A 26,971-nucleotide genomic window follows, 5' to 3' on the forward strand; every position below is an offset into this window, starting at 1 on the left:
AAGCTATTGATTGTGTTGGCTATAGCCATGTCTCTTTTGCTTTCCTCTACTCTTTCGGAATTGGTTGAGTGATGTGGTGATATTTTAATTGTGCTGAAATGTGATTTTATTTGTATGTTAATAAACAAAGTTTGCCTGGAGATCAGAGGTCACATAGCAAGGTCACATAGTGAGCCATACACAGAAGTCCCACACACCCTTAATCTGATCCCATGACAGGCAGAGTCTCTGTGTGGTCAAGGACACAGTCAAGCGTGGTGACATGAGCATTTATTCCTAGTACCAACCATAGAGACCTTGAGTTTGTATAGACAGGGAGTGATGAGGAAGTCATGTGGCTGGGCTTAGAGCCAATGAGAAAGCAGAAGAGAAAGGCAATAAAAACACAGATTACACAGGGAGAAGCTCTCTCTGGGGAAGTGACAGCAGAGAAGTAGTAAGATAAGGTAGTTGTGGCTCTTTGCTAGTTCTCTGGTCTCTTTGGCTATTACCTCTGTATTTGGCTCTATGTTTCTTATTTAATAAGACTGTTTAGAAATTCAACTACAGAGTGTAAGTCTTCAAGTTCTCTGTCTCCATGTGTTTCTCTGTGTGTGTCTCTCTCTCTGTCTCTCTCTCTGTCTCTCTCTCTGTCTCTCTCTCTCTCTCTCTCTCTCTCTCTCTCTCACACACACACACACACACACACACACACACACACACACATTTTTTTAGTATCCCTGTAGAACAGTGGATCTCCACCTTCCTAATGAAATCTACCCTTTCAATATAGATCTTCATGTTGTGGTGACCCCAACCCATAAAATTATTTTTGTTACTATTTCATAACTATAGTTTTGCTACTGTTATGAACCATAATGTAAAATATGCAGGATATCTGACATGAGACCCCTGGGAAGGTGTAGTTTGAACCCAAAAGCGGTCATGATCCAGAGGTTGAAAACCATTGCCATAGAACAACCCAGGTTCTATCCTAGATCATGTCTCTCTTGTCACTGCATGTATCATGTTCCTGAGGACAGGAGATGCATGGTCCACACTAACTGTCCCCACTTGACCCAGGTCCTGACTGTGAGTCTGCATTTCTTCCTCCTCTTTCCTGAATTCTTGTCTTCATCTGAGCGCAAGACTTATCCACCCCCTTGTCCTTGAAGCCTTCAAGACCTTCCATGCTCATCAGGGCTTCCATGCATGCTATTTTATCATGTACCATATTATCTTGAGAATAATCGTCCATGTGATCTTACATGATGGTAAATCTCCTCATGTTACAGAAGATTTAATTACAATCCATTTGCATAATACCTAGGTAGCTTATGCAGCTAAACCAATCAAAAATGCTTGCAAGAACAAAGAAGTGATACAAATAGGGCTGGGTAACACAGTTCAGTGGAGAGAGTGTTTGTTGGGCAGGCATGAAGTATGAGGTTTGATTTCCCAGCACCATTTAAACCAGGCATAGTAGCACATAACTGCACTCCAAGTACTTGAGAGGTAGAGACAGGAGGACAGAAGTTCAAGCTCATCCTCAACTATTCAGTGGGTTCAAGCCTAATTTGGCCTAGAAATCCTGTCTTGTGGTGGAAATGGTAGAAATATAAATGAATCTCAGTGTTTGTTATATGTGTATTATTAACAACACATTCAGAAACTACTATATGGTTGAATCTTACAAAACTTTCCTACTTTGTATTCTAAGATTCATTTTTTAAATTTTTATTTTATGTGTATGAATATTTTGCCTGCATGTATCTGTATATTAGATGTATGCCTGATGCCTACAGAGGCCAGAAGATAGCATTTGATTCCCTGGAACTGGAATTATAGATGGTTGTGAGCCGCCATGTGGTATTGAGAATTGAACCCTGCTCCTCTGGAAGAGCATCGAGAGCTCTTACCCTTGAGCTTCTTTACATGTCTCTCCTACCTGCTTTCTACTGCACAGTGCTACCCTAAGTCAGATTTCAGCACACACTTCCTTAGTTTTGCAACATTTTACAACATAAACTGGTGTTAAGTTATTCATTGTTTCCTAAGAGTTCTTCTGTATATAATGAGGCCAGGCTATGGGTGTTAACTACATATTATTAGTGGAAAATAAAGTCCACTAATGGACTAAAGATCCTTGGTTTTGTAAAACAGCATGACAGCTTTGTAGTGGATAGCAGCTCATATGCTTCAGGGACTTTCAAACAGCTGAATTCCAAGACTTCTCCAAATTTCATCTCCATAGTAGAGAGAATGTGCTACTATCTAGACAGATTTGCCAAATCTAGTGGAAGCTGGAGGATCTGTAAGTGTCACTGGCAAAGTTTCCCAAAAAAAAACAAGTGCTTAGATTTTCCCAAAACTCATACTTCTGAATAAATTTGTAGCCAAATTTGAAAACATCATGTGTAAACTTTTATACCCAGTGGATTCCCAGTATGCAATGTCTCCAGATTTCTCTTTTTCTTATACACTGAGCCCATGTTAATTTTTCTATGATTAAGAAAAATACCATATATTAAAAATAGAGTTAAAAATGAGGGCCTCTGTTAGATAACAATTTCCTCTGAGATTGATGTATTCCATCCTGGAAGGAAATACATTAAACATGAAAGTTAACAACTCAAAAGAGCTTTAGGAAGTCCCTGAAACTGACCAGATTCACAGCCTCTCCCTGCCAAAGTAAGCATTAAAACTAAAAGTCCCTCTCAGACCCATGGAAGCTGAGCTGCAAAGAAGACTCTGAGACCAGACCAGGTGCCTGGGAGAAGCAGAAACTAGCCAAGCTTCCTAAAAGAAGTTTAGACTGAGTTACTTGGAAGGGTCACTCTCCAACCCCTTGAGCTGCCTAAAGACAATGTAGTGTGCTCCAGGTTCCCAGCTTTTGTGAGCTGTCACCCATGCCAGAGTGGGCCTTGATGATGCAGCTGTCTCTGAGTCATTTCTGTTTCTGTAAGTAACCCCTCACCCATATTCCTGTAAGTAACCAACCCCAGTAAAACTCATGGGTTCACCAAGTTGGGCTTTGGTGGGATGGGTACTTTGGTCCATTGTGAGCTCCCTCTCTGGGACAAGGACAAGTTTTGTCACACAACAGCTTATTTGTAGTTGGTGCTTTTTAGCTAGGGATTTGACATTCAACAAAAAGTTTGCTTTGTTGGAAATTTTGAGGACAGAAGTGTAAAGGAACTACCATTAGCCTTATAAACATAGAATGCAGATACTTTTTAAAAAGAAAAAGAACGTGCTTGTATTCTTCAAAAGGTCAGTCAAATGTTGGAGCTGGCAAGATGACTAAGCAGGTAAAGACAACCTGAGTTCAATTTCCATCACACAATGGAAAGAGAGAGCCATCTTCCATAAGCTGTTCTCTGTTCTCCACATGCAGACCACAGTGTACACACACATGCACACAAAAAATAAATAAATATTAATAACAAATGAATAGATTTAAGAAAAGATCCATGCAGTTTTTAAAAAGATAGTGGTAGGCCGGGTGGTGGCGGTGGCGACCTTTAATCCCAGCACTCGGGAGGCAGAGGCAGGAGGGTCTTTGTGAGTTCGAGGCCAGCCTGGTCTACAGTATGAGATCCAGCAAAGGTGGAAAGCTACACAGAGAAACCCTGTCTCGGCAACAACAACAAAAAAAAAAGATAGTGGGAGTAAGTTACCTAAAAAAAAACCAAAAACAAAAACAACGGCCGAATAAGAAGGACAAGTCTTGATTCATAGCTGAAAACCATAGCCATTGAAAGTGTTTAGGAAAGAATTCATGATAATTATATTAATATAAGATGGGAATATATGATCTTAGGAAATTATTGATAAGCCAGATAACAGTATTGTGGCTGTGTGGGAGGATGTCCTTTTCTTTATTTTTCAACATAATATTTTTATTGACTATTTGGGAGCTTCACATAATGCACCTTAATCATATTCACTTCCCAGTTCTCCCAATTCCATCCCCCACCTTTTGTGACCTTCTCCAAGTAAAGAAAAAGAACAGACAAAAAAAGTTCAATTTGTGTTGCCCATATACTCTCTGGAGCATGGTCAAAGTTCCAGTGGCTAGCCCCTAAAAAAAACCTGAGTCCTACTTCACCCTGCCAGAAGTCCTCAATTGTGAAGAGCTGCACTTCAGCATCCATGCCACAATTTTTAAGAGTTCTCTTCAATGGCACCCTGTCTAGACTGTTTCTTTTGAGGGGCAGGGGCAGGGAGAGGCTGTCACAGAAGCCATCAGTGCCTCTTATTCTCAACTGTGTGAGCCCGCAGTCATGGACACCACTGCAAAAGAAGCTTCCTTGCCCTCTACAGTGAGCAACAGCATGGTCATGGACTTCCACAAGGTTTCTAGCAACAGCATGGGACCATGGACCTCAACATAGTCTCCAGGCTGCAGTACAGACCATGGACGTCAACACTGCCCTTGGCTGCAGCATGGCCCTCGGGTACCAGAATGGCCCTCAGCAGCAGCACAGACTATGGGGTGTCCTTACTCTTCAGAGACAAAGGATGAGGGTTTAGTGGCTGAAGTGTGTGCTGTCTGCAGCTAGACAGGAAGGTGGGGATAAAGGAAGGAAGAAATGACTACTAGTGTTAGAAGTTGAACATATACATGATGAGTAAATGGGTGTTTATTGTATTACTTTCTGTCAACTTCTGTGAATTAACAAGAAATTTGAAGAAAGTGACATAGGATTTGGAGATTTCAGCCTGCTTCCCAGCTCTGCCCTATATCAGCTTAAGAAGTTACTGCAATTCTCTGAGCCTTGATCTTCTCATCTGAAAGAATAGACTCACAATAATTTTTTTCAAAGAATTATTATTAAAAGTACACCACACAATACCTAAAGCATTTGGGTGTTTTATATAGACTGGTATCTATTGCTGTCAGTATGACCATTGCTGCTTTTAAAGGCATGAAGAGGTCATGGAGAGCAGCTGAGGCTTGGCATTGCATGGCAGCATCAGTCTTCTGGCAGAAAGGTCAGGAGAGGCTGTTGGTGAAGGTGCAGGCCTCAGTTCTAGTGGAAATGCCAAGATCGAAGTGGTCATGGGAAACAGCTGAGGCACATGGCAGCCCTAAGCAGGTGAGCCTGGGTGTGCACGAAAGTGAAGAAGCCATGCAGGGCAAGCCAGTGAGCAGCGGTCCTCCATGGTCTCTTTATCAGTTCCTGCCTGAGCTTCTGCCTGACTTCCTTTTGATGATGGACTGTAGCCTGCAAGCCAAATAAACCCCTTCCTTCCCCAAGTATCTTTTGGTCGTGGTGTTTATCACAGCAATGAAAAGGAAGCTAGAACACAGACATACTTACAAATCAGACGCTAATGGAGTCAATCTGTTGACCTTGAGCAGGTCTCTGAGACACCGAACACTGCTGTCATTAAAAGGTTGCAACCACAAAGGTTAGGAATATGTGGGAGCCGATCACTGGCTTTAGTCTTGTTAAGGTCACAGGGGATGGTAATAATGATAACAGCAGTGTTCTGGTTGGTCTTGTAGGTAGTGTAGATTGTTTTCTTGTCAAGTTCATACAAGCTAGAGTTATCTGGAAAGAGGAACCTCAATCAAGAATATACCTCCATTAGATTGCCTATAGGCAAGCCTATGGGGAATTTTCTTCATTAATGATGGATGTGAGAGGATCCAGCCACTGTGGGTGGTGCCACCTTTGGACAAATGGTCCTGGAGTGTGTAGGAAGGCAAACTGAGCAAGCCATGGAGAGCAAGCCAATAAGCAGTGTTTCTGCAGTTCCTCCACCATCTCTGCTTCAGTCCTGTCTCTGGGTTCCTGCCTGGAGTTCTTGCCTTGACTTGAGAGTTGTAAGCTGAGAGGAATAATTTTCTCTCCAAGTTGCTTTCACATAGTTGATGTTTTATCATAGCAATAGAAACCTAGGACAAGGTTCTTCCACCACTTGAAGCCTGCTGTGTGCCGAGTTATGTTCATATTATCTAAGTTATGTTTCTTCTGTAACTTTGGATGAGTGTAGCAGGGACTAATATTTCTTCTCTGATAAAAGTGAGCTATTAAGAACTGCCAAAGTGCTCCTTCCTTATGTGAGACCCAAAGGAGATAAGTGAGTGTGCTTGAAACTGTAAAGTGCTCTACAGATGCAAAGTGCCATTAGCTGCCTTTGAAATATCACCTGGAAGAAGCAGGGGGAAGAGTGTTTGCATCCCTCTCTGTACACCCTTCCTGTGGCAGCCTATGAACACAGACATGCTGGGAACCTGGAGTGGGGTGAAAAGCATGTTTTTCTGGTGAAATTGCAAGAGATGCCTGTTGCTTCCCAAAGTTCTATGACTTCAGTTTCTCTGCCCTTGTTCTTTTCATCCTGAGATCAACATTTGCAGCTTTCTAGAAGCCTGCTATATTATTTATCCTGATGGACCATCTTGGGAGAATCACAGAAACCACTAAGGACTTGGCCAGTATGAAAATAAGTAAACAGCCAGCATGTTGTGTTTGTATTGGTAATAAAATATTATTGCTACTTCTCAACCTCAGAATTTACAGGTGTCTTGTTTGTCACATCACTAAATCAATCACTTAAAAAAAATCCATGATTTGAAGATAATTTTTTCTGTTTCTCAGTATTTATGTCATTTTAAATGCCATTGATATTCTACAGTCATGTCAAAACACCAAAAGGCAGGTGTGACTAAAATGCAACCCCAAATTGAAATACAATGAGGCAGGGTGTGTCACATAGGAAATATTCTTTGCCCACATCCCTAGTATTTACATTTGGGTATTGTGTGCACCCCAGGGCTCGGAATCTGTAAATTAAGTCAAAAATTTAAGATCATAGGCTATGGTGCTGCTTCTCTGCTTATTACAGACCAATGGTGTTTATTCATATTCATGAAGAAAAATATATTTAATATATCTCACTAGCAAATTACAGGAATAGCATAAAAACATTAAAACCATGCTGGTGTGTAGGGCAGCTCTGTAAAAAAGGTACAGTCAATGGGTGGAATCTGATGTCCCATAAAAATGCATCAAATGCTATTTTCTCACTGTCATTAAGAAAGCTAACATGGTCATGGTGGCTCATGCCTGGGGTCCCGGAACATGAAAGTCTGAGGAGAGAGGATTGCCTCGAGTTCAAGGCCAACTGGAACTACACAGAGTTTTCCAGATCCTGTCAATAAATAAATAAACAAGTAAATTTGGTTCAAAAATCAAAATGCCAGCATTGCCTAGAAAAGTTAAGTAAGTTAATTATTTATTTTTAAGTGTGTGTGTGTGTGTGTGTGTGTGTGTGTGTGTGTGTGTGTGTGAATTGCTCGCATGTGGGCACATGCAAAAGCCACAGCCACCATTTGCTTTCCACCTTATTTTAGACAGAGTTTCTTGTTGATCACTGCTGCATACATCAGGCCAGGTGACCCTCCAGCTTCAGGGATTATCCCATCTCAATCTCTCATCTTGTAGTAGTAATGCTGGCCTCACATACCTACTCTGTTGTATCCAGCTGTACATGGGTTCTGAGAATCCAAACTCAGGTATGTCTTCATACTTGTGCAGCAAACTCTCTACCCACTGGGCAACTCCACAGTCCCAATGGGTTTATTTTTAAAATTGAGCTACTGAAACTTGTTTACTAAAATATTTTGGCTTATATTAATGTGCCACACCCCCATATGCACATTAAAAACTCACAGGCAGTGGCAAGTGGAAGAACTGCTGATTTCTAACTGGTGATTAAAACCATTTGGTCCCATGGATGAGAGGGAACTACCAATAATGGGAAGAAAGGGAACTTTTTTTTTTTTTTTGGAATAAAATACTTTTTAATAATAATGGATTGTTCTGCATGTTCTGAGTGCATGTTCCATGCATCAGGCTAGCTGGATCTTTGGCATAATTATTACATATTTGTCATGAACAGCACACAGGTTGATACCAAAAAGGCCAAACCAATACTCTCTTCCACAAAACACCAATTGCTACACTCTGGAAGTGAAAAACCAGTTTGGAAGTCCTGAGTAATTTATTGACTGAAATGTAGAAAAGGATGCTTGGGAATCCAAAGTCAAAGGGACCTCTGATAACATGTGATTTCACCAAACTACACAGTACCCAGCCTGGAAGGATAAGCCTTTTTCATCCCTTTCAGAGAAGATACTCGCTTTTGTGGCTAGTTGTTTCCGGGGTACCCCCTCTGCCATTTTGCAAGTGGTCAGCTTTGCCTGAGCCATAGCCATCCCCCTCCCTTACCTGTGTTCTGCTGGAGTTCTGGGTGGCTGAGGCCTCCCTGGCCTTAGAGAGCCCCTGCTGAGCGGGGCTGTCACCACGCTCTGAAGTCCCAGGTTTGGTAGGAGCCCTGCGGAGCATGCCTTTCTGTGAAGGATGCTGCAGTCTGAGAACAGCTAACTGCTTTGTTCCACAGATAAAGGTCACTGCAGAGCAACAGCCTCAGAAACCCATACAAGAGCAACAAGGGGAAGGATCCGTGTTGTTGTAAATATCACCAGCCATCAACCTTGAGGAGACCTTCCTTCCCCTATTGCATCAGAATCCCCCCTATTGTGTTACCTGAGATCCAGGGTTCAGTGTCTGCAGGTGCTGAACCAGTGTTTCCGAGTCTGGCTATCAACTTGCTGAAATCCTCCTGACTCCACTTCCCTTAGCAGGCACCAAAATGAGAGAATGAAGGATGAAAAGGAGGGGAGAGGACAAGTCCTGGGGGAGAAGGGGCTGTGTTCCCTGCTCTTGTCTACTTAGGAAAATTATATCCACACAGTACACACTTTCAGCTCTTCCTGGTCCACTAGAAACCAGGAAGGAACCGGAAGGCCCCTACTCTCAGGGTGGAGCAATCTGTTCCGTAGACACTAAGAACCTAATTAGGAATCATGTGTGTTCTTTCATGTAGCAATTCCACGTGCGTGAGTTTCCCCTAAGGGGTATTCAGGTGACTCATCAGAGGGGATCACCAAATTTTGTACTGCAGCAAAGGAAAACAGTATGATGCCCATCAATAGAGGATTGATTAGATAATGACGGTTAACTGACTTGCACAGATATGAAATACCATGGTACGTTCATTTGGATGTTCGTTAGCTAATTATTAGTTAAGATGAATCTTGATGGAGCGATCATTGCTAAGTGAAAGATACCTATAGAACGAGAGGCTGCCAAGCAAGCCCGCTGTGTTTGACTAAATGACAGGAAAGCTAACCAGTGACTGTCTGTCACCGCCCTTCTGTGAGTGCCAGTAGAGTGAGAGTGAGGACGCTAGAAAGATTATGTGGCATTTTGATAACTAAACATTTGTTTTTATTCAGAAAAAAAAGGTATTCTCTCTATAAAATCCACACTCTTCTTAATTACTTGCTTAGATAAAGAGGGGTCTTTTGCCCAGAAAGAGATTTCCTCATTTGAGGAGGAGAGAAAGCTATAAAATCTGGCTGTGTTGGCATCAGAAAACTCCAGGGCCTACAAGGTGAGGCTATGGCGTAGGCTGAACTTTGTGATTATTTTGCTTGGCCGTAAAGCTCATAGGCATTACCTTATGTGTGTCATGAGATGTTAATTCTAGTCTACATTTTATCCCATTCATGTTATTAGTGTCACTTCCATCATGTCCCAGATGCTCACCTGACGCTCCAAAGAAGTTGTAGCATCCCTGTTTTACAATGAGGAAACATGCTCCATTTCCTCATCTGTTAAAGACAAGTATCATACTTACGTCAAGAGTTCTTCTGAGAGGACAATGAGCTAACGCACACAAAACGCTTGAGACACAGGCCAGTGCACACTGTATTCTCACGGTGCAAGCTGCTACTGATGTGCTCAACAAGACCGAGCGGCTTAGTTTCACAAAGCATGGATGAGCCATGTGCTCCTAATCACACTGCAGAAACTCTCTTTGAAACGGCAGGGCTGTGGCAACTCCCACTGGAGGCAGGAAGGTCTGCCAAGTGCCATTTCTGTAATGAAATAACTCAGTAAGTTTTGTTTGACAGTTCAGAGATTATTGGGCACGTGACTGTTCCTGGATGTTTACTGTGTCCAAAGTGAATTAATGCAGTAGTGTCAGGACCTGCAGCCAAATAAGAAGGAATGGGGTCCTGGGTGGATTAGTGTTGTTACCGTGGGAATGGTTCCCTTATCACAGAAGTGGAGTTGCTATCAAGTATGCGGTCCTCACATGCTTCCCTTTATAGCACGGAGGACTTCATCAGATGCCAGTGTTGAGTTCTTAGATTTCCCAACCTCCAGAACGGGGGAGCCAAAATAAATCTCTACTATTTATAAGCTATGCAGTATGTGACACTCTGTTGCAGCAACAGCAAACAGACATGTATGAAAATGTCCAAAGGATCTGGGAATGTGCATTTTGTAGGGAATCCATGCTGATCTCTTCTGCCCCTTCCCCTAAGCAAAAAATAACTTGCTTCTTTACTTAATTAAAGCAAAAGGAAAAAAAAAATCCTAAGTTTAGGCTAACCATATAGCAACTTGAGTAATATTTCTTCATGTTTACTAAGAAAATTAAATAAGATGGAGTAGATATAAAAATCATGTTGGTAACTATATTATCTATACAAAGGAATTCTGTCCCATCATTCAATTTTACATTAGAAATATATTCCTGATCTGAGCAAATGGTCACAGCATATAATAGAAATTAAAAACTGCAACTACAAGGCAACATATAACTGCAAGACAAAATAGGAATAATAAATAATATTTATTGTTTACCTCATGCCAGACAAATGCACTGAGTGATAGATAGATAGATAGATAGATAGATAGATAGATAGATAGATAGATGGATAGATGGATGGATGGATGGATGGGTGGGTGGGTGGGTGGGTGGGTGGGTGGGTGGTGGATGGATGGATGGATGGATGGGTGGATGGGTGGATGGATAGATGGGTAGGTAGGTAGGGAGGTAGATGGATAGACAGGCAGACAGACAGATAGAGATAGAGATATTTCTTGTTCATTTCCTGGAACCCTAGCAGATAGAGGTGATTGTTTCCCCCACATTAGGGCTGAGTAAAGTGAACTTTGACTAACTTGTCCAAGATCCAGCTGGGACCAGAATCTAGGTGTGAATATATCTAAGTTTCTAATGTTTGGCCATATAGGGAGGACGAGTGTATGTGGGGAAAAGATGTGCCTGGAGGAAGAGGAGAAAGAGAAAAGGGAAGAAGTGGGGAAGGGAGGGAGAGGAAGAGGGGGAGAAGGGGGTAAAAGAGAGAGAGAAAGGACATAAGGAAGAGGGGAAGAAAAGGAGACAGAGGGGAATAGTTGAGGACAAGTTAGTGATATAATTTTTAAAAAAAAAAATAACATTCTCTCTAGAGTGACAGGTCTCTTCCTGTCATGACCTCTTGGCCCATTTATGGACGCAGAGGCTAAACCTCAGGAGGTAACAGCACTTCTCATTGTTTTTCCTAATCAGTTTCTCATCACTGATAAGCCTGGTTACATAAGAACAAGTTCTTGAGGTCAGCCCTCTAGGAGTGGCGTTTTCATAGACGGGCCCGGTGTTCCGTGCAGTCTGGAGAACCACCTACAATAACTGTGCTTTCTGTTTTGAATGAGTGAGGTTATTACAGAGTAGAGAGAGAGCTGGGTTGTGGAATATTAGCTGAAGGTATGTTAATTACATTTGTTTATGCTGTGGAACATTTGTTTAATGATCTAAAGATGTGTTGCATTCTTTATGTTGCATTTGTTTAACTCTGTGAAGCTGTTACTTTCCTGTCTAACACACCTGATTGGTCTAATAAAGAGCTGACCGCCAATAGTTGGCAGGCAGGAGGAGAAATCTGGGAGGAGAAGATCAAGGAGCAAGAAAAGAAGAGGCCAACCACCCAGCTTCACAGCCAGACACGGAATAAGAAGGAAAGAAAAGATACACAGAAATAGAGAAAGACAAGAACACAGAGGCAAAAGATAGGGTAGTTTAAGAAGAGCTGGGTAAACTAAGTTAAGCTAAGGACAGGCGTTCAAAAGATAGAGTGATGGGCCCCCAAAGAGCAATGATGGAAGCCACAGATAGATAACTAAGCATCAAAATAGGAGTATACACTATCCAGTAAAGATGACTGGAATAGCCTCATTGACAGAGCAAGCACAGGTTCCACTATCAGATCAGAGACTTATAAATACCCAACAGAAATCTACTTGGGAAGCTGAGACTGGGTTCCTACTGAGCTTTCTTGCCACTGGTGAGCTCTATGGCTGAACCTTTCCACTGTAGACTCTTTTATACCATGGGGTACTCTCTTGGAAGTGGCTTGTCTTCTCACAGTTCTTAGGGACACAATGTTTTTACTCTTGGGCTATTTCGCCATTTACATCCTTTCTTGACAGAGTTATGCAGGCCAGCCCATCACCAGATAAGAGACCTTAGAGTTTAGTTTGAGACAAATAATCTCGGGTCTAAAATAGGCGGCTACTCTGCTTTCAAAGCCAGCTTTTCTATAAACTTGAGCAGCACGTGACAACTTGCTAGAATAATGTACATAATACCTGGTGGTGAAGACTTCCCCTGACCAGGGAAGATCTCCCAGGCCCTCTAGCAGTGGGCAGACCTCAGCCACCTGTCACCCCAGCAGCTGGAAGGCCTAGAGGAATGGCCTCAGAGAGTAAACTTTCTGTGACCCACAAGGACAGTTTATGCAAACATTCATGTGAACCTAGTGTTATCCAGGACCCTGTCATACATTGTGCCTGGTTTCCCAGACACCCTCCATGACATCTTGCCTTCCATGGAAGCTCCTCAGTCAAGTCTTTGGTCATTAACAATTTCCATCTGCCGGCTCCAGAAATGTAACAAATGTTGTTCAGACATAACACCTCTCCAGTTGATTTACCTGAAATATTTGTGGGGATGTGAAGACCTGGCATCCCTGTAATGACAAGTAACAGTAAAGGAGGTGTTTTAAGCACTCATTACCATCCGGGAGCTGTGAGACAGGCTGCCGGTTTTAGTAATGTGAGGCTCTAGGAATTGCCTCACTTCTGGTAAAGCTAGTTATTTTCCTGCTTACGACAGTGTATTAGGATTCAACAAATTAGATCACAGTGGGAGCAGTCTCGAAGCTCTTCTAAGGTCAGTTTTTAAAATACACTTATTAGTGAATTACTGCATGTAAAAAAATAATGTTTACAGTGCTGGTCACATCATATATTTATTTAATCTATGCGAATTTAAAATACACTGGAATAGTGAAATTAGCACAACTTTGCATTTTTGTACCATTTTAGGAACCTTGTAGGATATAGATTACATTTATAAAAGATGGTGCAGGAATAGTGGTACATATACACCTTAATCCCAGCACAATTTCCACTGCTGTGGGAAGCCAATCAAGGTGAGACTCTTCTCAAGAAAAAAAAAAAAAATGTATAAATAGACTGAATACATACTGTACTTTGGGAATAAATTTAAATATTTCCAGAAGTTATTTTGGTTATGAATACTTTTTTGAGACAAGGTCTCACTCTGTCTCAAGGGAGCCTAGAATTCACTATGTAGTCTGGGCTGACTTTGAACTCAAGGCAATCCTCTTGCTTCAGCCTCCCAAATGCTGGAATCACAGGTGCTAGCCACCACGCCAGTCTATACTCAATTATTTTAAGTAGCATCTCCTTCCACCTGCCTTGTCCACCATCCTCACTGGTACCTTAAGGCAACCCATGAGTCACTACCATTTTGGGTCAATTTATAACAATGAAAATACATCCTGCATATCATATATTTACATTATGATTCATAACAGTAGCAAAATTACAGTTATAAAGTAGCAATGGAAATAATTTTATGATTGGGGGTCACCACAATATGAAAAACTATATTAAGGGGATCACAGCATTAGGAAGGTTGAAAACCACTGCTTTAAGGTATGACTCTATTACTACTATAATAAATTAACTTACATATTTTCCAGATAGATGAAGAACTACCAGTTAGTGTTAAATACTATTGACAGTGAATTCAAGGGAGCAGCTACTTTTCTTAGTTAAATTTGTGAAGCTTACGTCATCTTCTGTTAATATTGCATGTCCATCCCCACAGGGGACCAGATGTGCTTTACTCTAAAAATACCCTTCCTTTCCACTGGGCTTTCTAAGTTTTCTGAAAACTCATTTAACTATGTGTATGTGTGTGTCTTTGTCTGTGTCTCTGTGTGTTACTGTTAGTGTATGTTTCTCTCTGTCTCTCTGTCTCTCTGTCTCTCTCGTGTGTGTGTGTGTGGTGTGGTGTGTGTGTGTGTGTATGTGTGTGTGTGTGTATGTGTGGTGTGTGGTGTGTGTGTGTGTGTATGTGTGGTGTGTGGTGTGTGGTGTGTGTGTGTGTGTATGTGTGTCTCTGTGTGTGTGTGTGTGTGTGTGTGTGTGTGTGTGTGTGTAGCAATAGAACATGAAGCACGGTGGCAGTTTCATTGATACCAGGAGGACTCACACATGTTTTTCCTACACAGAATTTTAACACTGCTTTTGCATAACAGAAATCTGAATGTGTTGCTTTTCCATGTTTCAAATCCCCTGGCAGCTTCTTATAAGAAAAAGTCCAGATTTCATGGAAACAAGATTTAGAAACTCTCAGAGTCTTCTGATTTTCATCCCCCACCCATACCTCCTGTAAGATTTTCTCCCTTACTCCAGACAGAGTTAACCCTTGCTCCAGGTAGCCTTCTGTGTCTTTGGGTTCTGCACTGTGCATTCCACTGGCCTTGAATCATAAATAGTATTTTTAAAGATCATTTTAGTAATTGTTGTTGTTTTAGAAACAGGGTCCTATAGAGTCTAGGCTAGCCTTGAACTCACTGCATTGCCAAGGTTGGCTTTGAATTTCAATTTCTGATCCTCCTGCCACCACACCTTCAGAGTTAGATTTTCAGATATGTGCCTTGGTGCCCAGTTGATGAAGTCCTGATGATTGAACCCAGGAGCTTGTACATGCTAGACAGCGTTCTACCAACTGAGCTATATCCCATACCTCATAAACATTATTGTTGACAAGCTTACATCAGAACTCAATATGCACAGGCATGTTTCTTGTCATAATTCCTCAATAATACAGAAAAGCAAGTATTTATATGACATTTACATTGTAAATAACCTGGGGATGTGTAGCAGGAATCTTAACAGGTCTTATTAATAAAATCAAACCTGAGCCAGGTATTGGGGTGAATGCTGGAAGATCAGAGAAGCAGAACAAGCCACAGCTTTCTCACCTCGACAGTTCCTCAGCTGATCCTGTTTCTTCATTCATAATGGATCTCAGCTGAACTGTGCTGCTCAAAAGCCTGAATGCTTAACCAGCCAAATGCTTCTAGTTCCCAATTTTCATGCCTTATATACCTTCCTGCTTTCTGACATCACTTCTTGGGATTAAAAGCATGTGTCACCATGCCTGGCTGTTTCCAATGTAGCTTTAAACTCAGAGATCCAGAGGGATTTCTGCCTCTGGAATTCTAGGATTAAAGGTGTGTGCTACCACAGCCTAACCTCTATGTTTAATATTGTGGCTGTTCTGTTCTCTGACCCCAGATAAGTTTATTAGGGTGCACAATATTTGGGGGGAACACAATACCACCACAGGGATGAGTTAAAGTATGCGGGAGGGTGTATGTAGGTTGTATGCAGACATCACATCATAGAATGGACTTTAGCATCTGAAGACTGTAATAACCCAGAAGGATTCTAGAACCCATCACGCTCCCAAACCTAGCCTTTGTGCCTATTGTCCTCTTCTCCTGGAACTCTGCCACCCCCCTTCCCTGCTGGATTTAAAGATCTTTTTACTTACATATTTTATATTAGCATTTATTCTTACACATAGTGCTAGATTTCAAAAAGAGGGCTTCTTTCCAGTTTCCCATGCACTTTGGCCATGATGACATACTCACCCCTCTTCTCATCCCTCCTTTCCCCCCTCTAATCACCTTCTCCCCCACCTCCCTTCTTTCATGGATATATATGTGATTTTATTGTGTCTATATATAATCTAGGACCAACAAATAAGGAAATCTTTTTTCTGAGTCTAATTATTCTAACATTCTAGAATAATGTGAGGATCCAAGCTTCGTTTATTTTTATTTTTATTTTTGTAAGCAGTATAGTTTCATTCTTCTTTACGGCTGAATAGAATTCTATTATCATATATGCCACAAAGTCTTTATCCATTCATCTGTTGATGGACATCTAGGCTGATTCCATGACTTGCCTGCTATCAACAGTGCCCTGATAAACGTGGACATCTGGAACATAATGCTCAAACGTCACTTCCTCTGTCATAAGATCCCTGACTCCCGATTTAGTGATGCTTTCTCTCCCATATCTTCAGTATATTTTAATGTGTCTATATGCAGTCATCAACCACTAAAATGAAACAAGATCTTTAAACATCCAAATACAAACACAACTTAAGTTGAGACAATTGCTTTATGTACTTTTGTAGTCCCAAGACCTAGCATAGTACTTGAACACAGTAGTCCTATAAATGTGGATGAGTGAATGGCAACAGAGACACAGTCTTGGAAGCCAATTTAAGTTTCTCTTGACATGACACTAAAAATAAGCAGGATTCCAATGAATGTCCCAACAAATAGACATGAAATTCCTGTAGAATCTATGTGTACATGTTTGAGCGCACATTGATGTGGGTAGCAACCATCCATTTTCCCAGGGGAATTGGTGCTACAGGCTACAAGTCTCCAGTATAATTCAGTCTCCTCAAAAAAGCTAAAGTTTATTATTTTTCTGTCACATGATTATAACAAAAACAGAGTGGAAAAAAAAAACAAATAGCAGATCTCAAAAGGACTTTGTCTTCAGTAGCTTGCAATGCCTTGCAAGACTAGAGCTTATTCACTCCCACGTCCAGTGTGGAATTTTCAAATGACTAGGGGGTGTGGGTGGTGACAGGTGAGGCAGATTCTTCTCTCTTCCTGTTGAGTCATGGCTCCAACCCGAGGGAGTGACCTTAATTTGTGGATAGCTTGTTGTTTGAAATTGGAAGCTACATCATAGCCCGCTTGTTGTAGCTTTTCCTTTCTAGCCTCATAAATTTCCCGTATGTTTGTAGCCAGAGTGAGTTATTCACCAATTCCCAATCTGGTGTTTGTGCAGCATCACTGGCAAAAGTTAATATGCGCTCTGGCTGCCCCAAGAACTCCTGTGTAGCAGTAATGATAGAATTAATCTATCAGTGTGGTCTCTAAAAAGCACCTCCAGGCTGGATTCTTGAACAAAAGGCAAAGGGGAACAGAGAAGATCTGTTGGTACCACCACCATTATCTAAATGGATGCAAATGAAGCCAAATGAAAATGTCTGGCCTTAGCAGACTGAAAAGAATCAACAGACTTCCCATTTGCATGCTTTATTGTAATGGTAAAGCCAGACACAATGACTGAGCAGGGATATAGGCACATCAGGAAGGTAATTGCTCCTTACATTTATTTCCAGTCTTGATGGTGAGTAGAAAATGGCTAGGCTTTCTGAACATTTGTGAGCTTCCAAGCTGGGAGAGCATGTCGACAGTTTAGGAGAACTTGGCATTGGTGCCAGTGAACTGAGTTCTACTAGCCACCTTTTCCTGTTAGTTCATGTCAAATGGTAGCTTTCTATGCTGAGTAACTAACTTTTATTGAATGCTACGTCTAATTCTGGTACAGCTCTAGGTTCTTTATACACATTTCATCACTCAAGTCTGTTGCTGGGGCAGAGTCTGTCTTCATTCCAACTTTACAGAGAGAAGGCATGTTAGTAGCCCAGTCACATAGTAAATGGGTGATTCCAGATATAAAAACACATTTGGCTGATTCCAAAGCCAGAGTTGTGGGCACATGAAGTCATTTCTTTTTCTACTATCAAATAATCTGTTTACTAACTATTTCATTCAGTAAATTTATTGAACACTTAATTAGTCATTAAGTACATGAATAAAAGGCAATATAAATATTGTGCCAGACTCCAAGTCCTTGTCTGTGGTAAATATGCTAGGAGTAACAAGAAATAAAATTTCTTTGTTTTATAAAAACATCAACAGGGGTATTTTCTTGTCATCTTACCGCTTCTCAGCAACGTCCCTGTTTGTCCTCCTCCTCTTCTTCCTCCTCCTCATCATCAGTAGGACTCTTTATTGAATCTTTACTATGTGGCTGATTGTTGTTCGAATCTTGGATGGTCTTTTAATAAAAAACACAGAGCCAGATATCAGGGTGAAAGCTGAAAGATCAGAGAAGCAGAGCAGCCAGCTACTAGTTCTTACCTCTATGAAATCCTCAGCCTAAAAAAAGTTAGTTCCTGTTTCTTCACACCTTATATACCTTTCTCTGCCCTGACATATTACTTCCTGGGATTAAAGGCATGTGTGCTTCCCAACCAAAGGCATGAGATCTCAAGTCCTGGGATTCAAGGTGTGTGCCACCACTGTCTGACCTCTATGTCCAATCTAGTGGCTGGCTCTGTCTTCTGATCCTCAGGCCAGTTTATTAGGGTACACAATATATCACCACAGTTGGTACTAAACAAATTGCCATTTGCCTTCAGTAGCTTGTGAGGTAGTCTGGATGCACAGTGTGAGTAAAGAAATTATCACACACTCAGGTCCTAATGGCAGAGGCAGGGTTTTAATTCAGGACTGCCTGATCTGGATGCCTCATATTTTAATAACACATGTGTACTTATTTGCATGTTCAAGTTTGTGCATTTTCATATGTGTGCACGAGCATGTAAAGATCCAAAGAACAAAGGATAACCTTGAATGTCCTTCCTTAAGTGCTGTCCACTTGTGGGTTTTGTTGTGCTCTGAGACAGGGTCTGTCACTAGCCTGCAACTTGCCAAGTGGGTGAGGCTGGCTGGTCAGTGAGCTCCAGAGATCCTGCTGTCTCCACATCGCCAGCCCTAGGATTTCAAGCCAGTGCTACCACACCTGACGTTTTGCACATGGGGTCTGAGGGTCAGATTCAGGTCTTTATGGCTGTAATTGCAAGCACTTCACTGGCCGAACTGTCTCCTCTGTCCCTAAAGCCTCATATTTTAATAAGAGTATCCCCTGAGGATGCTGAGGACTGGCTAAGAAAACAATGTCCATTTAAAGATTTTTTTTAAAAAAATGTATCGTCTGAGAGTTTCATCTATGGGTATAATGTGTTTTGATCAAATCCATACTCCCTCCCCTCCACGTCCTCCCATCCTGCCACCCCCCCTACTTTCTTTTTCCCAACTGAATGTACTTCTTTTGAGTCCACTGAATACAGTTAGTGCTACCAGTATGTGCATGGGTGCAGGACTACTCACTGCAGCATGGGCAGCCTAGCAGAAGTCACATCCCTGAAGAAAACTGACACTCTCCCTCCCCCCAAGAGCCATCAATTGCCAATACTCCTTAGCCAGGGGAGGGACTTCACGAGCCTCTTCCCTATTTGAGGGGAAAAACTTCATGAGCCCTTCCTCAATTCAACTGGCTTGTTCTTGTATGGGTCTTGTGCACACAGCTATAGCTCCTGGGACTTCACACGTGCAGTGGCCGTGTTGTGTCTGGAAGAGTCTGTTTCACAGCTGTCCTCTACAACCTCTGGCTTTGACAGCCTTTTGACTCCTCTTCTGCAGCAATTCCTGGACCTTGAAGGTGGGGTGTGTGTGCTATGGCTGTCCCATTTAGAGCCAAGCACCACCCATCTCTTAGTGCGCATTAGTCACGTGAGAGTTGCTGTGTTATTTGTCATCTAAGAACAAGCTCCTCTGATAGGGGTTGAAAATTACACCAGTCTGTGGAGGGTTAAAGATATGTATGTAGGAGGCAATTTAATACCATTTCCCAGCAGGATTGGGAAGATGGTTTAGCAGGTATGTGCTTTTGCTGCTTCTGTAAATGACCTGGCTTTGGTTCACAGTAGCTACATGGCAGCTCACAACTGCCTGTAACTCAAGTTCCAGGGGATTCAATGCCTGCTTCTGTCTGGCTTTCTTAGGCACCTGCATACAGGTGGTGCATATAAACTCAGACAGGTACAAACACATACAAGTAAAACAAAGGAAAGTAAACAAACAAAACATCTATCCCAGTTACACCATTGCTGGGCAAAACCCAAAGGACTGTATCTTACTATAAAGATGTCTGTTCATCCATGTTCACTGATATTCTATTCATAACAGCCAGAAAATGGAAACAGCTTAGATGTGCATCAGCTGATGAATGGATAATGAAAATGTGCTATGCTTACGCAGTGGAATATTATTCATCTGTTAAGAAAAATAAAGTTATGAAACTTGCAGGTAAATAGATGGAACTGGAATTAATCATTCTGAGTGAGGTGACCCAAACCCAGAAAGACAAACACTGCAGGTTTGCTTTCATATGTCGAATACTACCTTTGAATCTTTAGATAGGACAAAGCAAGACCAAAGTTCAGCTGGGCAAACTCCAAACTCTGCATTTCCATGTTTGATGTCAAAATGCTCTTCAGATCTCCAATTCTGTTCAGCTTTATTTACTTCTTTCTTTTGGACTGATTTCACTCCCTGTTAACAGCTCTCCTCAGCAGGTATTCCACAATTCTGGCATCTCTAACATCTTGGGCTCTCCAAGGCAATATAGGCTCTAACTTCCCAGCTTCACAGAATGGCCTCTCTACTAGGCCTCCATTCAGGGACACCCCTGATACTTGCCTGGCCTCAGCAGCTTTCCTTAGTCTCGGGGGCAGGGTTCAAATTCCATAGCCCCCTTCTTATATCCTTAACTCCAGAACCATGTGGCTGAAGCTGCTAAGTTCTGCTGCTTGCTGGGGCTGGAACATGACTCTACATCTTCACCAGCTTTCTGTCTTTCACTGCCTAAGCTTGGCTGTCCTGGAACTTGCTCTGTAAACCATGTTGTCCTCTAACTCAGAGATCTGCCAGCCTCTGCCTTCCCAGTGCTGGGATTAAAGGTGTGCACCACTGCACCTGGCTCTAAGCTTTTCTTTAGTTTCTTTCCACAAGTTGGAAACTTAGCTGGGTAGGATCTTACCCTGAGGTCATCACTCCTTTTATTCCATTTCTTAACCCATTTATCTCGTTGAACACAGAATTTAGTCCATTCTATTTCCTGGTGCTCCTTTTCTCCTCAAAATTTACATTTTGTAATTTACCCTGCTTAGCTTGCTCCTTTTCATTATAAATCTTCATTAGAGTTACCACTAATAACCACACAACAGAGTCTATACTAGGCTGTTTTAATATCTCCTCTGCCAATGAAATTAATCCAAAACTCTTCACTTTAGTCTCAGGCAGGATCTTTCAGACAAGGGCAAAAAGAAACCACATTCTTCATCAAAATGTCACAAGAATGATCTCTAGGCAATATACTAAAATTCTTCTCCTCTGAAACCTCTTGAATCAGTTCCCCACAGTTTATAAAATCACATTCAGCACCACTGTCTTCCATGCTCCTACTGGTATGGCCCATTAAGAAGCACTTAATATGTTCAACTGCTTTTCTAATCCATAGCTCCAAGATCCATAGTCCTTCAAACAAAATCATGGTCAGGCCTACCACAGCAATACCCTAGTCACTGGTACCAACTTCTGTCTTAGTGTTTCTGTTGCTGTGAAGAGACACCATGACCATGGCAATTTTTATAAAGGAAAACATTTAATTGGGATGACTCGCCTACAGTTCAGCCCATTATTATCATGGCAGGGAGCATGGTGGCTTGCAGGAAGACTTGGTGCTGAAGAAGTAGCTGAGAGTCCTACACCTTGCAGGCAACAGGAAATCAACTGTAACTTTGAGTGAAGCTTCAGGATAGGAAACCTCAAAGGCTGACCCCACAGTGACACACTTCTTCCAACAAGGACACACCTCCCAATAGCATATCTCACTGTAAGCTTATGGGGTCCAATTACATCCAAACTGCCACAGTCAGTAAGGTTCCAAAGACCTCATTGACAATAATGCCTATCGCTGAAGACAGCACACTCTTAAGTCCTAGGACATGGAGAAATCAAGCTGGTATTGATGTGGTACCTTCATTTCCACCAGTTGGCTTTCATAGTACTGGAAAGTTCTCCACATACTAGTGAGGGAGAAAAGCTGTCGACTGTCTTACCCAGCTGTGAACCCTATGAGCTATGACAATGACTGGTCTCACAAGCTATGCCCCTGCGGGTGATAGAGACATGAATGTTTTGGGAGGAACCACTTCCGGGTTTGCTTTAAAGAACCATTGAAAACAATGGGGGTAACAACAGCTTAAGAGCAAGACAAGCTGTCATAAATAAGGGCTTTATTTCTGAAGAGCCTTGAAACTGACAACACCTCTCATTGAGGGGTCATGCTGTCCCTCCTGAAGGCCAATCTTGTTGGTTTTATTTTGTACAGGAGGAAACTGCAGCTCCAAAAAAAAAAAAAATAGGTGATTCACCCAAGTTCCCCATACAACAGGTGTAATGTTTAAGCCTGGCCTGCTTGACTCTGAAGGCTAACATATTGCTTACTTCATCCAGAATCTTCCGAGTAAAAATGTTCATAACCAGAAGACAAAGCTTTCTAAAAGGTATCCCCAAAATTAACAGCTTGAAGGATCCAGGCTGCTAGTTACCTTCAATGTTAACAAGGACTTTCTTGTCCTAAGACGCATGGGGTTTTATTTTTCTCTTATTTTTTAAGATGCTTGATAAAATGGTAGTGGTGGTGGTGGTGAAGATGGTGTGTGTGTGTGTGTGTGTGTGTGTGTGTGTGTGTGTGTGTGTGTGTGTGTGTGTAGATGGAGCCAAGAAGAAAAAGAAAGAAGGATGTTTAGAGATAAAAGAACTGCCAAGGATCTGGTAGTTGAGCTACTTAATAGGGTCTGTGAGGGTCTGGCTTTCACACACTGATAAGAGCTTGCTTCTGGAGGGGTAAGCAGCCAGGGTGAGTCACTTGCAAGAAGAAGAATGTCTATGTTTGGTTTACCCTTTCACCTTACATATCCCCAAACAAAAGACTCACCACTCATGGCTTTCCCTGGAATGTTGCTGGGTTTCAGATTTAAATTCAGCTCCAGAGATTAGAACATAACATTGGAAGGCCTGCCATGAGAAGAACCAGATTATTTATGATGCACAGTTGTGGTGGGTATTGTATTCCCTGAAATATTGTGTGTTCCCCGAAATAAACATATCTGGGGTCAGAGAACAGACAGCCACTAGAACAAAGACAAAAATGGTGGCTAGAAAATGGGAAGAGTAAGCCATAACAGAAGTTGGGTGGTAGTGGTGCACACCTTTAATCCCAGCACTTGGGAGGCAGAGCCAGGTGGATCTCTGTGTGTTCAAGGCCACTTTAGAAACAGCTAAGCATGGTGACCCACGCCTTTAATCCCAGAAACCCAGTTTTTAATCCCAGGGAGTGGGAGCAGAAAGAGAAAGGTATATAAGGCGTGAGGACCAGGAACTAAGTGAGTAAAGCATGTAGTTAAGTTAAGCATTTAACTAGAGAAGTATTCAGGCTTTGGAGCAGCACAGTTCAGCTGAGAGCCATTGGGATGAGGACTCAGAAGCTTCCAGCCTGAGGAAACAGGATCACCTGAGGAACTAGCAAGGTGAGATAGCCGTGGCTTGTTCTGAGTCTCTGATCTTCCAGCAGTCACCCCAATAACTGGCCTCAGGTTTGTTTTTATTAACAAGTACCTTTAAGATTCATACTACTCACAGTCATGAAGACGTAATCTTGTTAAAAAAAAAAAAAAAAAAAAAAAAAAACAAGCACAGTGACACGTTTGTCCTCCCAGCACTGGGAAGATAGATGAAGGTGGATTCCTGGAGTTCTCTGGACAGCCAGCCTGGACTAAGTGGTGAGTCCCAGGCCCCACTGAGATACTCTGTCTCCAAAAATGGGGTGCTCATTGCCTGAAGAATGACAGCTGAAGTTAATGGGTCTCTGGCCTCCACATGCACACACGTGTATAAACACATGCGGGTTCATGCACACACACTCCTGCAAAACACACACACACACACACACAATCAGTAACAATGAAAACAAGTCTTGGTTGAGGAACATGCAAGCCATACTTAACAAATAGACAGCTTTGGTCTGTTGGTGGATCACGTAAGACAGATTGCATTATGTAAGAGAGGCAGATTGTAATTGTATTGACTTCAAGAAGTGGGAAAGGATTAGCCACATAGGAAAAAAAATTAGGGAAGGGATACTAAAAGTCATATCTCAAAGTGGCAACAAGGTAAAGAAAACATTCTGGGGCAGCAGATGGCCTCTTAATTGGGTTTTTGGTGTCGTTCATTATTTTCAAACAGATCTTTCAGACTTTGTGTATGATGATATCATAGAGCATCAGAATTTATGAATTTATGTGTGTGTATGAGTGTGTGTGATGTTTTGCATGTGTAATGGCATAAATATGTGTGCAGGTTCATGTGCAAATGTGTGCACATGCATGTAGAGGCCCAACGTTGATGTTGGATGTTTTCCTCAATTGTTCTCTACTTTATCAGTGAGGCAGGGTCTCTCACTGACCCCAAAGTCTGAAGATTCAGCTAGTCTAGCTAGTTAGCTTGGGCTAGGGATTCCATGCTGGAATCCATGCACATAAAGCTGGAATTATGTGCGGCTGCTTGGCTTTTCTGTGGCTCTGGGAAGCCAAAGTGTGGTCCTTATTCTTTTGTGCAAGCATTTTACCCATGAGTCATCTCTCTGGCTCCACTTTGGTTGATGATGATGATGATGATGATGATGATGATGATGATGATGATTACTATTAAGGGATTTCTATTTATTTTACATACCAATCACCCTCTCCTCTCTCCTCCTGCCCCCTAGCCTTCCCCCCAATCCACCTCCCACTCCTACCTCCTCCAAGGTCTCAAGAGTGCCTGGACTGGCCTACTCCAGTGATCAGATGGCTGAATACCGTAGCTGTTATCATAGATCCCTTATCCAGTGACTGATAGAAGCAGATGCAGAGATCCACAGCTGGGTGCCAGGCCGATCTCCAGGAGTCTAATCAATGAGAGAGAGGAGGGATTCTGTGAGCAAGGGACATGGAGATCATGATGGGAAAATGTACAGAGAGGGCCAACCAAACTAGTGGAACTGCATGAACTGTGGGCCAGTAACTGAGGAACCCCAATGGTACTGGACTCATATGTCTGGAGAGGTGAGACAGTTGTTTATATTTTAGGAGGCTTCTACAGTAGCAGGATTCCATTTGACTTTTCAAAGGTCTTTAATGTTAGTTATTCCTCCCCATATTCCCTCCTCTGCTCCACTCTGTCACTCTCTCCCCATTCAATCCTCCTAGTCTAGTTTTTTTTTTAATCCCTTTTTAACACTATATTCTATTTTCCCTTCCTTAGAAGGTTCCCCTCCCCCATCCCACCTCCGACCCTCCCTTACTAGCTCCCTGACATCTGTAGTTATTTTAAATGAAACACACTTATCTAAAGCATAAAAGCCAACATCCATGTATAAGCAAAACATATAATGTTTATCTCTGGGTTACCTCACTCAGGATGATTGTTTCCTGCCCCATCCATTTACCTGCAAATTTCATAATTTCATTTTTTTAACAGCTGAATAATATTCCATTGTATAAATGTACCACATTTTCATTATCCATTCTTTAGTTGATGGAGCTGGATGTTTCCAGTTTCTGACTATTATGAATAGAGCAACAATGAACATGGATGAGCAATTATCTCTGGAGTAAGATGTAGAGACCTTACAGCATTAGGTCATGGAAGCTGCAACTCAATGTCAGCTTGGGCCAGATTCCCAGTCATTTGTGTCTGGACCAGTTATGCAAATTCTCTGTATCTGCAGTCTGATGGGTGAGAATGCTAAGTACACAGTGCATGCTATTTATCATGACCAGTCATGACCATTACTTCATAAAAGTGCTGTGCTTTGAATACAAAGTGCTTGCTGCAATTCCGTGTGTTTGAAAACTTGGTCCTAGGCAGGGGCTGTATTTGGGGAGGTCATAGAGACTTTAGGAACTGGCACCTAACTGGAGGAAGTGGACCATTGGAAATAGTGATGGAGTGGAGGGTGTGTCTGTGCTGGCTTTTGTAGTAGGCTTTGTTTGTTTGTTTGTTAGCTCTTCTTGGCTCTTTGATCTTGGGGAGGCTTATTCTTTTTTATGAATGCCCAGCTTTATCTTATTTCTTGCCAAACTTTTCTTAACTTAAATTATCCCATCTACCTTTTGCTTCTGGGCTTTTTATCTTTCTCTATTTCTGTGTATCTTTCTCTACTTCTTACTTGGTGGCTTGCTGTGTAGCTGGGTGGCTGGCCCCTGGAGTCCTTCTCCTTCTCTTTTTCTTGCTCCTTGATCTTTTCCTCCTAGGTTTCTCCTCCTATTTATTCTTCCTGCCTGCCAATCATGCCTATCCTTTCTCCTGCCTGGCTATTGGCTGTCCAGCTCTTTATTAGACCAATCAAGTGTTTTAGACAGGCAAAGTATCACAGCTTCACAGACTTAGACAAATGCAACATAGAAGAATGAGTGCAACACATCTTTGCATCATTAAACAAATGTTCTACAGCATAAATGAATGTAACTCATCCCAAACTAATACACTCCACAACAGCTTTTGCTGGAGCTCTCTCTGCTTCTTGATCCATGAAGATTTACCAAGCAAAGTCCCAGGTTCCCTCTGCCATGTCTTCCCTGCTGCACTGAACTGCGTCCCCCTGAACAGTGAGCCAAAGTGAATCCTTCCTCCCTCAAGCCACTGTCAGGCATTTTATCCCATCCACAAAAGGGTTTTAAGTATCTTTTTAAAAACAAAAACAAAAAACACAAAGCACATGTTTTCAATGTTTTAATATTTGAAAAATCAATCATTTTGTGCTTTTGTTTTGCCCCCAACTTGCTACTACTGAGTGACAGAACTTCTGTTATCAAGCCCAGCCTGGAAGTCATTGTTGTGCTTGTGAAGGCTGTCGCGTGTGAAGTGTTTATTGCATTGAGTCTGAGGGAGACAGCCAGCAGCAGCCTGGCAGCT

The sequence above is a fragment of the Onychomys torridus genome, chromosome 3, assembly GCF_903995425.1.
Source record: "Onychomys torridus chromosome 3, mOncTor1.1, whole genome shotgun sequence".
Lineage (NCBI taxonomy): Eukaryota > Metazoa > Chordata > Mammalia > Rodentia > Cricetidae > Onychomys > Onychomys torridus.